Source organism: Lemur catta, chromosome 23, assembly GCF_020740605.2.
Source record: "Lemur catta isolate mLemCat1 chromosome 23, mLemCat1.pri, whole genome shotgun sequence".
Classification (NCBI taxonomy): Eukaryota; Metazoa; Chordata; class Mammalia; order Primates; family Lemuridae; genus Lemur; species Lemur catta.
The window spans coordinates 22583093-22599171 of NC_059150.1; positions in this window are offsets into that span (position 1 = coordinate 22583093).

Below are 16079 nucleotides of genomic sequence, written 5' to 3' on the forward strand. Positions count from 1 at the left end.
TCAGATTTACATAGCAGCTCCTACAATCATGCAAGCCACTTCCTTGAAATCTTTCTCTTTCGCTCTCTCTCTACACACACACACACACACACACACACACACACACACACACACACACATTTATTCTATTGCTTCTGTTTCTCTGTTGAACCCTGACTGATACAGGAAGTGAAAATGGTGAGATTGCGGATATAAATTTATAATTAGAGATCTATATCTATATATCTATATCCATATAGATTAAAATAAATTTGATCCATGTATTCTGTAATATGTCATAAAATTACCTGTTAAATAAATATAGATCTATACTATTATTTTGATAGCTATGTTGCCATTTGTTTTTTGTTTTTTGTTTTTTTTTTTTTGAGACAGAGTATCACTTTGTTGTCCTGACTACAGTGAGTACCGTGGCATTAGCCTAGCTCACAGCAACCTCAAACTCCTGGGCTTAAGCGATCCTACTGCCTCAGCCTCCTGAGTAGCTGGGACTACAGGCATGCACCATCATGCCTGGCTAATTTTTTCTATATATATTTTTAGTTGTCCAGATAATTTCTTTTTATTTTTGGTAGAGACGGGGTCTCTCTCTTGCTCAGTCTGGTCTAGAACTCCTGACCTCAAGTGATCCACCCTCCTCGGCCTCCCAGAGTGCTAGGATTACAGGCATGAGGCACTGAGCCCGGCCTATGTTGCCATTTGTTAAATAAATAATTACTATTATTTAATCAGTCCATCTATATTTGACTTATTTCTTATGTTTCAATATTATTAATATTGATTTGAACTTTTTTGTGTATAAATGTGTGTCATGCTTAAACATAATTTCTTAACTAATTGCACTAATGTGTTCCAAAGCACTTAAGAAGGTATTTAGAGATAAACATTTTTATGTTTATATGTAACATATGGTGATTATATTCTAATATATTTATTTGGAAAATGTGTGTCTTTAAAAGTCCAGTGTTCTTAAAGTATATGTTATTTAGTATGTTAAATTTATTTAATTGCATTTTAAATATGAATGAACATGTAGATACATGCAGGTTATAAAATTGTACTATGGGTGCTTCGGAAGATCATAAATAGAAAGGTTGTGAATATTACATGACAAATAGTGAATTTCACTCCCCAAAGAACTTTCTAAGATTAATCCAGTGTCCATTCTTTTTAAAAAAAATTTAAATTACCCCATTTTTCTCTGTTCATTCATTATTTATACAATAATCCGCACATAATTCAATGCTTTGTTTCACAGTGGAATGTGCAAAGTCCTTTGCAAATGAAAATTTACAAGCTGAAAATGGAATAGCTGGTAAGCTTTTGAAAATATAAACACTTTTACTAGCACAGTGAACTTCAACTTCGATATTTTAGTGAGCTGGGTCATTTTATGAATTCAAGGGTGTGTACGGTTTGATAGAGTCATTCTCTACATATTAAAGATTTCTGCAAGTTGACATTTCAAAAGAGAACCGATAATAAAGGAGGCTGGGAGGAGTGAAGTGTTTTTCCTTGTTCTCACAGCTGTGAGGACTGTTATTAGTGAAAGACACTCAAAGAATATATTTCATTTTTGACAAGCAATCTCTGTCAAATGATGGCATGTCAGCATTTGGCGATATTTTGAAAAGAATGTCAGGTGCGGTAGAGGAAAGAATCACTAGTTTAATGGATTGTTAAAACAATGCTTTACATTTGATTTCTGAATACATTTGATTTCATCAAAACTAACAGCTTCATTTTTTCTCATTCTTGAAAAAATGTTTTCTCTATTTTGGGAGTGGAGGGAAGGAAAAACAGTTTTGTGTTAATCTGGACTTGTTCTTTTACCACATCTATTTACAGGTACAAGTACGGCAGAAGTATTTTAAACCCTCAATTGCTATTACTGATCTAAAACCCACATTCAGTACTTACTTTAATGTAGTGTGAAATTTTAGACTTTCAGCTGTTTAATGTATGTAAAATACCATACTTAAAAAAAATCTCCTAGTACACACACATCTAATTTCCTGCTAAGAAAAAATTATAATTATTATTCTGATTCTAAAACAAAACAACTAAATTTGTAATTATAAGAGGAATTCTCACCTTGCCATTTACTAGCGATATAACTTAGGGCAACTTATTTGTGTGTGTTTGTGTGTGTATGTGTGTGTGTGTGTGTGTGTGTATACATATACCTAAGATTTTTCACTGTATAATGAAGATACTACTAGGACTTATCTCACAGGGTTATTGTGTAGATTCAGGGAGTTAATATGAAGCATCTAAAATATTGTCTGGCACCTAGTAAAGGTGCAATAAATATAGGTTCTCTGGCGACATCATGTGCCAGTTGGAATACTATATGCAGTATTGAATCCAAAGATGGCACTGTAGGCTCTCATTATTGAGACTGACTGGATGAATCAATAGTGGCCAAGATGATAAAATGAATCCCTTGAGCACATATTCTGCAGTTCAAAACGGTAGTTGGTATAAAAGATAATTGTTTTAAAAGAAAACTTATTTCAATAGCAGGTTCCAGCACCAGCTCTCCCACCAGATGGCCATGTGACCTTGGGCAAGTCACTTAGATTTATAAAATCATAGACATTTGAAACTAATATTTGAAGCTAGTAAATCTGAAGTAATTACAATTAGAAGAATTGAATTCAGAAATCACAGGGCTAATTGGTGGTAAAATTTGAACTCTCTGCGCAGTGTTACTCAATTATACTGCATTAATATAGTCAACAAATATTTATTAGCAAGTACTCTGTGCTAATCAATAGATGCCAACATCTATGAAATGAAATTGGATAGACACATTATATAAAGAACCTTTAATATCTAAAATCTTTCTCTGTTAAATAAAATTAAGAGTCATTCTAACATCATAATTGATTCATTAAATTTTTCAGAAATTTGAAGTAAAGCTTGAGATAATTTACTTAAGGACTTGAGAATTTAGAAGCCCTGGTGTTTCTCAGGCTTTAGGCAAATAATTTAAATTATCTGAGCTGCAGTGTTTTCATCTGAAAAGTTGGGATGTAGCAGGAGTATAATACATAAGAGGACCAGTGCGACTTGGCACTACAAATTTCAGCATCTCATTGTTCCCAAATGAGAAAGCTGGTACTTGTATAGAGATGTTAACACCAAATTCTTTCACATGCTTCCACACAGCTCCAGAGTTTGTGAGGCAGAGCTTGGGAGGTAATTGCTTTCTTCGAATCCAAATTTCTCTCTATGAAATACATTATAACATTACCATCACTTTCCCTTCTTTAGAATCACAAAACGTTACTGCTGTATGGGGTTCAGTTATTCAATTTTTGGTTGAGTAAATTGAGAGACGGCAGCCTTAACAGTAGCTAGTTGCAGGGTAGGAGGCACACTCTAGTTTTCCTGGACTCTATTTTCTGATTTTATGTGAGTAAATGAATAAATGAACATTAATTAGTTATTATCTTCTTACATACTGTTAGAGGCTTTAACACAGATCATCTTGAAGCTATAGTGTTTTACATTTTTGAGGTTGTGTGATTAGATACGTTCAGATTTAATATTGTTGTATCCTTCTTTAGAATTGATACCTTTATGAATCTGAAATGTCCAGGTTAATCTTTAGTAACACCTCTTTACTTAAAAATGACTTTGCCTGATCTCAGTATAGCTATAGCTACTTTCTTTAGATTATGGCTTACATGATATAGCATTTTTCATTATTTCCTTATTTTTATTTTTTATATCTATTTCTAGGCCACAAGATCATTTTATTTTTAACTTTTTCATTTCCTAATGTTTTAGAAGAATTTTTTTGGTTCCATTTCTATTTATGAATATGGCTGCTTTAAACTTTTTTTTTTTCCCAAGTCCTTTGGTGGGCATATGTTTTTATTTTTCTTAGATAAATACCTCTGAGTAGATTAACTGAGTTTTGTGAACAAGTTATATTTTGCTTTATAGAAAACTACCAATAGTTCTTCAATGGCAATGCGTGAGAGTTCCAGTTTCTCCATGTACTCACTGGCACGTGGAATTGTCATTTTTAAAATTTTAATCATTATAGTGAAGGTGAAATGGGATCTCATTGTGTTTTAATATATGTTTCTTTATTGATTCGTGATATTGAGCACCTGTTCATGTGTGTATTGCTTATTCACTTATCTTCTTTTGTAAAGTATCCTTTTAAATATTTTGCTTATTTTAAAGTTTTGCCTGGTTGTCTCTTATTGTTGTTTTTTATGACTGTATGTATTTTGGATATTAGTGCTTGAACATATATGAACTGTGAATATTTTTTCCAGTCCCTAGCTTATTTATTTGTTTTCTTAATGGAAATTCTTGATAATTGGAAATTTTTAATTTTGATGATATCTAATATATCTTTTTTCTTCCATGAGTAGTGCATTTTGTATTCTGTTTGAGAAATATTTGTCTACCCCAAGGTTAAAAAGTTATTCTGCTATGTTTTATTTTACATGTGTCATGGTCCTAGCTCGTATGCTTAGGTCGAAGGCCCATCTCAAAGTAATTCTTTTATATAAACTGAGTTAAGGGTTAAGGCTTGCTGAGTTTTTTTCTCCATAAAAATATTTCATCCTTCTGGCACTATTAACTTATTTTGTTCCACTTTTTCTAGCTTTTTAAGGTAAAAACTTAGTTTACTGATTTTACACCTTTTAGTTGTTAAACTTTAGCTACAATTCCCAAATGTTTTATATTATATTTTAATTATCATTCTTTTAAAAATTTATATTTTACCTTTTGACTTTTCTTTGATTAATGGATTCTTTTGAGGTGTTTTTACTTAATTTTCTTCTATATATCTTAATGTTATTAACTTATAATATAATATTATATTTGTCATATGAAACATATGAGTATGTTTTGTATGATTTGAATCCTTTGCATTAATAATAGGTTAAGATGCATGTTATAGCCTGGCAGATAATCGATTTTAGTGAGCATTCCCCATGCAATGGAAAAAATATGTATTCTTTGATTGGTGGATATAATATTTTATAAATATCAATTAAGTCAAGTTAGTTGATTGTGTTTTTCAAATATCCTATGTATTTGCTGTATTTTCTGTTGATTTGTTCTCTCAGTCACTGACAGAATTGTTAAAGTCTTTAACCATGATTGTTGATTTCTCTACTTTTCCCTTCAATTCTGTCAAATGCTGCTTAATGCATTTAACACTCTATTTTGAGGTATGTACAGCACACATTTAGAAGTGTATCTTTTTGATAACTGAATACTTCTGTCATCATGAGATGTCTCTTTTATTTCTTTGCTTTGAAGTCTATCATAATATAGCTACATCAGCTTTCTTACTGTTGGTGCTTGCATGTTTTATTATTTGATATCCTTATATTTTCAACCTAGTAGTGTCTTTAAAGTGTTTCTTGTAAACAACAAATAGTCGAATCTTTCTTTTATAAATTTCCAGTTTAAAAATCTCTTCCTTTCACTTTAGTGTTTAGCCCATTTATGGAACACTTTGGTGCCCCCACATATACTGTAATCATTTCAAGTCTGACTATCTAAGATAGACTGAGAGAAATGTGTTTACTTAGGGGAAAAGAGTCTCCTAAAGATACTCCAGTCACTATTGCAGGGTGATCAAACAGGCAACAAGTCCAATGTAGCAGGCGATTACAGAACGGGGGATGAACACAGAAAGAAACACAGACACAAAGACGGTACAAGACTGCAGTGCCGAAAGCACCAGTCGCTTTATTTTTATACTCCTTTTGTCCCGCAGCTACTTCCTGGTACGTGACTATCTTTAGAGCCCTGAGGCGACATGTTCCATTTCTTATGGAAATTGCTCAAGGAAGGCAGACTTTGCATCTTAACCTTTGGACATGCCTTGGCTTGTGTGCAAGACCTTAGGCCCTTGGCTATTTGCCATAGGGAACAGTTTGTTTATTCAACAGGCCATTGACCTCTAGCTCCAAGAAGCATTCAACAGGCTGGGTCTGGACCTATTGACCTCTGGCCCCAAGAAGCACATCCAGCTTCGCTGACTCTGGGCTCAAGCCCATTCTTGCCCAGGGACTGTCCCTACAGTCCAGTTTCCCTTTTTCAGGCAGAGGCAAGAGGGGCAGCATTAGCTCAAGTGTCCATGGGTTGACAAATGTCATCTATACCTATATAAAGCCACAACAGTGGTTACTGAGGAAAGCTAGACATATAAATAACTCATATATAAGTGTTGAGAATCATCTTTGTAGCCCTGATAAAACAAAATTGAGCAGGGCCTGGCAATGAAGAGGTACAAGATTGTCACCCAGAGACTTGGTTATACCTCTGCTAAAAGTTAATGCGTATTAAACAGAATATGGGTACTGGGACTTTCAAGTCCGTATTCTCAACATTTACTGTGAAGATGGAGGTATAATACAATCACTGCCACATTTTTTTGAAATTCTGTGTAAACTATAATATTCTATCAATGCTAATGACATTTGAAGTGCCCTGTCAAAACAATTGCAGCTATATTATGTGTAAAACATATTAAATAAGCTCCTCAAACTTGAATTTTTCATTAAATTTATTCTCATTTTTTCCTATGGATGAACTTAACAATAATTTTGTTCCTTAATTAAGATGCTATGCATGAAGATCCTGAATAATTTAAGACAATTGTTCATTTAACTTGTTACTAATTACACCCTTCTGGCATAGTTATTGTATTATTACTGCACTTAGGAATAATATGCTCTACTGTTTGGACTTGAAAATATTTCTGACATTTTAATGAACACACCACTTAGTTATATTTTACAGGGTTTTTCAGTGAGCCACAAAGGATTAAAAATGTCATTCAAGGGTTATAGATAATTAAACTCACTGAATATGAGAAGCCTCATATGGAAGTGAAAATTATGTATGAATTTTGTTGAGCTGGAAATGTGTTTTACTAAATGACTTTAGATTTTTTACTTTTAAATACAAGATGGAAGGGACTCAAGGGGATACCTTGTTCTCACCTCAATGTATTTCATTTGCATAAGCTATTGTATCTTTCAATATTTCTTTTGATATTTCATTTTGGCCTTTAAATAAATGAAAGATTATTTAAAATAAATAAATGTCAACTTTGAAATACTGTTAGATATATTCATTATCATATATCAGATGGGAAATTGGTACAAATCAGTCACAAAAAACCTCAGAGATCAGGTTTCCAAACAAGTTTTAATAGAAATAAATTTTAGATAGATGTGCTTTTTAAAAAAGACAAGGTAAGAATTTTTATATGTTCCAAAATAATGATTTTACTTGCTTATCGATACAGTTGACCTTTCTCCACAGTACCATGGTCTTTTAAGTCCCTCTGCTATAATTATATTAATGTTTTCCTATATCTATGAATTTGACTATTTTTCTATTTTTATGGATCATTAACTTTTTCTATTCCAGCAAGATCCCTGTAGTCAAATTCTTGGGGAATCTCTGCTTGTTATCTTCTGTTTCAATTGTGTGCATTGTATATTTACTATTAAAGATTTGAATAATGACACATTCTCCATGTGGCTGTAAGTTTGATTATGATAAAACTCTCTGGAGAATTCTGTGAGCTTTCACATCTGGTGGAGAACTCCAGTGAGAACGTCTCTAATGAGGAATTCCTGGAACAAGAAATTACAGATTATCTATTTTTCAGAAGACATGACAAGTTAGTGAATACCTTTCTTTACATAAAAAGTCAATTTCTTTATTCAGTTAAGTAATAGTTTTTTAGCCAGTTTGTGGTTTTAACTAAGTGAATTGATTAAATGTTTTAGTTATATCAGCAATTTTTGTCTCTAAAATACCTTGGCATAAAATAGTGAATCAATGCATATATTAGTAACTATGGTCTTGTATAGCTCTATTCAAAGCATGCTATTGTTTCATAAAACCATAATGAAGATGATTTTCTATGCTATAACACTTCATCAAACTTAGAAGGTGTTCTCTATTTGAGGAACATACAATTAGAATTTGTGAAATTTTATCAAAATAGTTGCTTAAAACATATAACCATTTTTTATATTATAGTTTCATAAAAATATTTTCTAGCTACCTCTTTTGACAATAGATTGATAGTCTAAACCTGTGGAAATAAAAACAAAGACAATGACGTGTATGTCTTGCAGTCATAATTGAAACGTATTTATGAGGCATCATAGGCCCTCACACATAAATTATGTACCTCCATTCTTAAAGATCAATTATTTCTCCTCTCAGATTGCGCTAAATTTGAAGTTGGGCCAATGAGGTATTTTCTTCTAAATTCTGAATTTCCTTCACGGGAAGTTACTAAGAAATCAGAAGTAAATTCGAATTCTTTACCAGCTATTGATTTGAACACTAGCACTCTCAGAAACTTAGGAAGGAGAAAGAAATACCTTGCATTTGTCACAATAGACTAGGATATGTTACAATAATGACCACAGAAATTGAAGTGGTTTAACACAACGAAAATTTAATTCTCTCTCACATTACAGGTCCACGTAGGTCAGCAGGCCCCACACTGGGGCTGATTGAGGCTCCACCACGTTACACCTGCAGCCTCTGCTGCCAGCAGTTTCCTCTGTCACTGCTGCCCTGAAGCAGAGCCCCTGCAGAATAGCCCTTCGGAATTTGACTGCCTCGGGCAAAAATCGACATGTGTCACTTCTCCTCATATTTCATTGACGTGGGCACAGCACACTTAAATGAAAGGGTGGTAGGAAATGTGTGTGTGGGAGATTAAAACATTTGTCAAGCATCAGTGACCCTGCCACACAGATATCAGCCATCTGTCACACCCTGGCTGTCACAATATCTGAACAAAAACTCAAGTCCCTCTGGGAAAAGTCATACATTATAAAATAATAACTGAAAACTTGGAAACAAATAATTTTCCTTCTATAAAACACCTAACTCTTATTTAAATTTTTTTTTTTAAATAACCTGAAAAAATTCAGAAAGTAAAAAAAAAAAATTCTAAAAAAGATAGCACTAATTTGTTGTTGTTTTAGCTTCTAATGTGGATGGGCACCACTTGATAAATCATGATCCTCATGTTTTTTTTCTTCCTTCTTTTCTCCAGGATGATGTGGATTGAATAGAGGACAGCACAGAATTTGAAACAGAGATAGCTTGAAATTAATATAAAATTTACATAAATACGTGTGGAAGATTGTATAGAGAGCAGAATGAATTAGATGCAAATAGTAGGCAAAGGGAAAAGAAAAACACATAAAAAGCAGGGTTTTGGCTCATGTCTGTTAATTTCCTGTGGCTGCTATAACAAAGGACAACAAACATGGTGGCTTAAGACAAAGGAATTTATTCTCTCACCCTTCTGAAGACCAAAAGTCCAAAGTCAGCATTACCAGGCCCAAATCAAGGTGTTGGTGATGCTTCCTTTGGGGAGCCTAGAGGAGAATCTTTACTTGCCTCCCCCAGCCTCTGGTGGCTGTGGGCGTTCCTTGACTCCTGGCCTTATCACTTCAATCTTCCAGTCTAGCACCTTCAGATCTCTCTATAATCCATGTTTACATCACCTTCTCCTCTGTATATGTGTCAAATCTCTCTCTGCCTTACTGTTACAAGGATACTTGTGACAGCATTTAGGGGCCACTCAAATGATCCAGGATAATCCCCATCTCAAAATCCTTAATATCATCACATCTGAAATAACATTTTTCCAAGTAAGGAAATGGACAGGCTCCAAGGATTAGGATCTGATATCTTTGGGGGCCATTATTCAGCTTACTGTGCCGTGTGAGAGCTTTCTTTCATTACTACCCTAAGACTAAAGAAATATGCCCAAACAGAAGGGTATTCAATGAGAGAAGTCTTTAAATAAAAGAATCTAGGGAGGTTCTGGAAGAGCTGGCATTTTGCTCAGAGTAACTCTTTTTTTCTTTGCAGTATAATTTAAGATGCATTAAAAATCTATCTGACTAAAAGTATCAGCCCTTCCCAAACTTGTTACTTTTCACTAGAGTCATATTTATATGGGGTCTCTTTCTGAGCTCTCTATTCTAGATATATGGATGGTAAAAACACATATAAAATGATGCTCCACATTATCTGCCGTCAGAGAAATTCAAATTAAAACAGAAATGAGATAACACTACACACCTATTAGAATGGCTGGAATCAAGAACACTGACATCACCAAATCCTGAGAAGGATAGAGAGTAATGAGAACTATCATTTGTGGATAGTCAGAATGAAAAATTGTACAAACATTTTGAAAGACAGTTTGGTAGTTTCTTATGAAACTAAACATATTTCATCATATGATCCAGCAATCACATCCTCGCTATTTACCAAAAGGAGTTGAAAACTGAGGTACACACACACACACACACACACACACACACACACACCAGGGATGTTTACAACAGCTTTATTCATAATTTTCCAACCTTGGAAGCAACCAAGATGTCCTTCAGTAGGTGAATGGATAAATAAATGGCGATACATCTAGACAATGAAATATTACCCACCACTGAAAAGAAATGAGCTATCAAGCCACAAAAAGGCATGGAGAAAATATAAATGCATATTAATAAGTAAAAGAGACTAATCTGAAAATATTACATACTATATGACTCCAACTATATAACACTCTGAAGAAGGAAAAACTATCGAGATAGTAAAAATATCTGTGGTTGCCAGGGGTTGAGAGAAGAGATGAGTAGGCAGAGCACAGAGGATTTTTAGGGCAGTGGGAAATCAGACATCAAGATCAGCTACCGGTACCAACACAAATGGGGTGGAGTGGGGACAGATTAGTCACAGAGAGCCACTGAGGAATTATTTTTGAAGGTCCTTGGACTCCACTGTAACTCGGACTAGCTGGCCTTATGTGACTTTGAGTGACAATTGCCAGGAGGGTCAATCTTTCTCTTAAAGGAATTATGTTAGTGATATATAAACATTTAAGCCAGAATTTCTAGGGGAGAATACAAACTGTTTATAGAATGAGCTCTAAGTTCTGTGACGGAATGAGTAGGAGAGTGATAATGCCACAAACAACAGAAAACGAAAACATAGAAGAGAGCTGTTTCACTCCCTTGTGGAAGAAGCAGAGTACTTGTCCTGGGGGAATGCATTCATTCTTGTGGGTTATGGTTTGACCTTTTCCATTTCTTCTGCCTCTGGTTTGCAAAGACAACTTGGTTCTTCCAAAAATTCTCCCTGTGAGACACAGCCAAACTACCTCATTATGTTAGTCTATAATTGTACTCGACTCAGGAAAATAAGCGTAATCAAATAAGTAAATCTGCATATTTTATTTTTCTATCTCAATAAAGAAGTTGAGCTTAAAATCCACTAAATGTCCCAGTGTAAAGGATGGAAATTATTAGAGAATATTTATTCAGATTAATTTCCAGAAATATTTCTAGTACAAAAAGTAATTATTTTAATTATTTTTCACCTCCCCAAATACTTTCCTTATTCATTTATTCATTCATCTATCCATGCAGTAAATATTTATGGACTGCATCTTACATATAGGGCCCTGTGCTGGCTACTATGTCTCATTTTTATTAACCTCTGGATCCCAATTCAGGTTATAATTATATTACAAATAGATCACTTCCGTATCATAGAAGATTGCTAGAAGATTAATTTGCCCTTCAACAAACCCCCAGCTAAATTTTCACGGTTGCTACATTGTTGAAATGGCCACGTCATTCAGTGCAGACTGCATTGCAAGGTTATGAGTCTGATACCACAATACAGTCAATTTAACCACAAGCTTAAGTAATACTGTGGAAGGAGGAAAAGAGTTAGGTAAAAGAATTATATATCTGATACGCAGTCTTTTCCGGTGCTTGATTAGGCTATTTCTAGTGCGATAAGATAAAAGATCGGTACAGTTTCCCTCTGCAAAATTATAGACCACAAGAAATAAATGTTCATGGGTCACGTTCATATTTGAACAATATTTTTTCTCATTCTTTCAAACGAGTATTCACTGTATTACAGGCTATAAAGGGATTTTCATCTGCTTTATCTTCTTGGCTTTTCCTGCTGTTTTTTAATTAAAGTTTAAAGAATTAAATGAACCAGGGATGCTGGGGTTATACCGGAATGAGAGAAGATCAGGCTGCCAAATCCACTGAGGTGTAATGGGTCACAGGCTGATTTTGGAATCATCATTCACAATGATTTTTTTTTTTCTAGTTGAAAGACTAAACATTATGTATTTAAAAACTAGACAGATTATAGAGATCAGAGTTCCAGGCCTATGTCATAGAGTAAAGTTATCTGGGACTAGGCATGCTTTTAAAAATATTTTAAGGCTATTTTATGCATCATCCCTGTCAATTTTGGCTATTTGTGAATAATAAAATTTTTGATCTCTCATGAAGTTTGAGAATATTGGATTCCACTTAAAATGGCAGTTTTTGGAACTTAAGCAGGTGCATCCAGATACATAAAACTACAATATATGAAAACATAAGGTAGTGATGAATATAGTTTTGCTATTTTGAATACTCAGCTCAATTGAAAAATAAAATACAAATAGCCTGTGGAGAGTGCTTAGAGGCAAGTGGGAGTGGTCAGATGGGACAGTGCCAGGTCATGGCCCTGACCCCTACATCTGGGCACTGCAGGACAGGCTCCTACCATGTCTCCTTTTGGACTTGCTAACTTTGCCCATGGTTGGGAGGAGAGAGAGTGCTAGGGAGTTGTTCGTGGAGATAGACCCCAGGCTGCTGCAGCCTCTGCAAGCCTGACTCAAGAGCAGAAATCCACCTTTGCCAAATACTTGTATCATTCTGGCTGTCCTATGCCTTGGCAGTGACTCCACAGTGTGGCCATGGGGACCAGGGCGGGTATGGGGTCAGTAGCCAGCGCTGAGGGGGCCTGGTGGTGGTGCAAGAAGGTAGGAGGAGGAGATGAGGTAACAGGGGATGGTCAAATTAAACCCTCATATTGCTGCTTATTTCCCACCCCAAAAGCCCTCCAAGTGGCCCAGCCAGTCCTTGGCTGTTCCAGGACCAACCAGCAACCACATGAACACTTGCTCGCCCTTCTCAGAAAGTAAGGACAGGCCTTCTATGGTTGCCTCCAGCCCTCCTTTTTTGAAACTCAGAAGCTAAGTGGTGGCAATGGACAAGCCCCTGTTCCTCTCCAGGCCTCAGTTTCCCTAGATGCAAAAAAAGTGGACCGGTCTTGGTGTTCTTCAATCCCTGTGATTCTTTCTCACTTGCAGCTATGACCCTGTCCTTGGCCTATTCTCTTTGGCTGCTTGCGTGACCCTGTGTTTCAAACATTCCACGGCTATTTACTTCCCACGGGATAACCCGGCAACTTCTGGACGTGCTGCTCCTGGCTTTTCTGATCTCTTCAGCCTCAATTTTCACCGTGCTATGTTCTCCTGGTCCCCACCCTTTATAGCTGATGTCATTTCAGAATGAGGATTGAAGGCTCTAGCTGGCCTCCATGTAGCAGAAAAGCCCAACAAGATAGGGACGTTTAGGATTAGGCTTTTGTAATATTGATAAATTATTCTAAATTATCAGGATACTGTTTGCTTTTCTAGGAAATTCATTACTGATGAAAATACACAGCCAGACAGGCCTGAAGAGAGTGGCTGAGGCTGACCCTCCAGACCTACTAGTCACAAGTGGATATTAAATACTTGAAAGGCATTTGGTCCAAATTGAGATGGGCTTCAAGCATAAAATATATACTAGATCTCCAAGACATCGTATAAAAAGTAAAATATCTCAGTCATAATTTTTATATTGATTACAAGTTCAGATCATAGCATGTCGAATGTACTGGGTTACATAAAGCATATTATTAAATTTAATTTCGCTTGTTTGCTTTTACTTTACTTAATGTGGCTACTAGCGGATGTAAAATTACTCAGCTGGCTTGCATTTGGCACTGATACTATATTTCAATTAGACAATGCTACTCTAAGCTGTGCTTATTTCACTTTGCTTGTGTTTTTCCCAACATCCAGGACAGTCTTGTTTGCTTTGTGAATCTTACATGGCCATTGAATCCCAGCTCAAAAGCCAGTGTTTTATGGCAACGTCAGCAGCTTCAATCCACGGTGATCCTCCACTTATCCAAATGCGTTTGGCAAACCAGTTGAACTAATTGCAATTAAAACATGATTCCACATGTGATATTTTGTTCTCTAATTTTCTCTTTGGAATATCTACTTTTTTTACAATATGGGTAGTTCTTATTCTCTAATAATTTTAATTAATCATATTTGAGTTCTCCTTCCAGGCTACATACATGGATATGTATTCCATTTATATGATAATACAAAGACCTTAAGGAATCTATAGGTTGAAATGATAGGATCTGATAAAGACAAACTATTTCTGTCCACCAATGCTAAAACCAATATAGGGTAGAACTTTCTGGTAAGTTCTATACTTATGATGATGAATACTATTATATTTTTAAATATGGGATATATTTTAAGTTTTATAATATTTAATAACATTAATGACATCGAATAGTTGAACTGTTTACCCAAATTAAATCAGTAGAAAGATATACCTTTTCCATAATATAGTTACAATAGTTCTATTTCTGTCTTTGGAATACAAATGCATAATTTTTCTATAAAATTAGCACGTACTCCCCCAATTTTTTTACATAATGTGTTTCCCTATCAGAGTCAAAGTGACATGAATTTAATTATTTCTCTCAAATTATACTAAATCATTTATTCAAAATATGCTATTTGTCAATACATTATTCAGTATTTTCTTCATTAGGAAGACATTTCATTACTATAAATTAGTTCCAATTATAAAACAATTACTCAAAAAAAAAGCCATAACAGAGAAAAGAATTAGCTGCTCCTTGCTAGCCACTGCAATCACCTATTAAACATACAATACATACATTTATACTCGTCAAGAATGAAAAAACAATTAAAAATCATAATTTGCTTTTGGTGCCACTTTAAACTTGATCAAAATAATAAAAAGGATGTATGCTTACTCTAAAGCTGGTAACTTGTCAATAGTATTTCATCTATATGACTACCAATCATCTATCTACTTGATATTAAAATAAATTGACTCAGACTCACATTTACTGAATTGAGTTATTTTTATATGCAGAACTACTATTTTATTTTCCATAAATAAAAAGGCATTTATTCTTTTCTCCCAGTCTGCCTTCTGTATCACTCTCTGCATATTTATGCATAAATGAAGAAGGGATCAAACTTTAGGGTGCATCTGTTACTTATTTTATGCTATTTTTCCTCATCATATATAATTTACAAGGTAAAGATCAGATCTAAATATAACAAAAAGTTTGCTTTCAACTGTGTTTGACACCGTCTGGTTCCCCCCATCCACCTATGAACTGTGAAACATGCCTGGGCAGAATGGTGGATTCTTGATGCAGCCCTGGTGTAGAGCTGTGCTGGGCTCCTTCCCGCTCTTGCAGAAGCTCCCCTGGCTCACACAGCCACACAACAGTGTCAAGGAAAAAGATCAGCCATTACTTGACGTTAGCATAATTAGAATTTCATAAAAATAAATTTGGTTTCATTCAGATAAAAGTTTGGGATAATTTACTTCTGTAAACCAGAGTATGTTGAGTATACAATATAGTTGAGACCATGGAATCAAATCGATCAAATAAAGCTCAAGGAAACATTATAAATAAAACAAGTATTTAAATTATAGCATTGCAAAACTTTAGCTTTATTCTATATGAGCATCCCTTTTGTTGTAGAAATCCTTTTTATATTAACAATTAGTTCTTCCCAATGTACAAAATCTCAGAGTTAAAAGACTGCTTAGAGTTCATCGAGCCCAATTTTCTCAACCAGCAAAAATAAATTTTGAGCTAACTTTTCCAAGAACATACTGCAAATTCTGGTATAGTGGAGATAAAACTTAGGTCTCTTGTCTCCCTAACAGCAAGTAAGGACAATGTTCTAAGTTCTGGCTTTATGATAAAATGCAAAATCACTCAGACAATCATTTATGGGACAACCAGTGGAGGAAGAATGAAATGGCTCTATTGTATGTGCTTAAGACAACATGAATTCTGCATCAATCACTCTGAAGTCTGCTCAGTGAAGG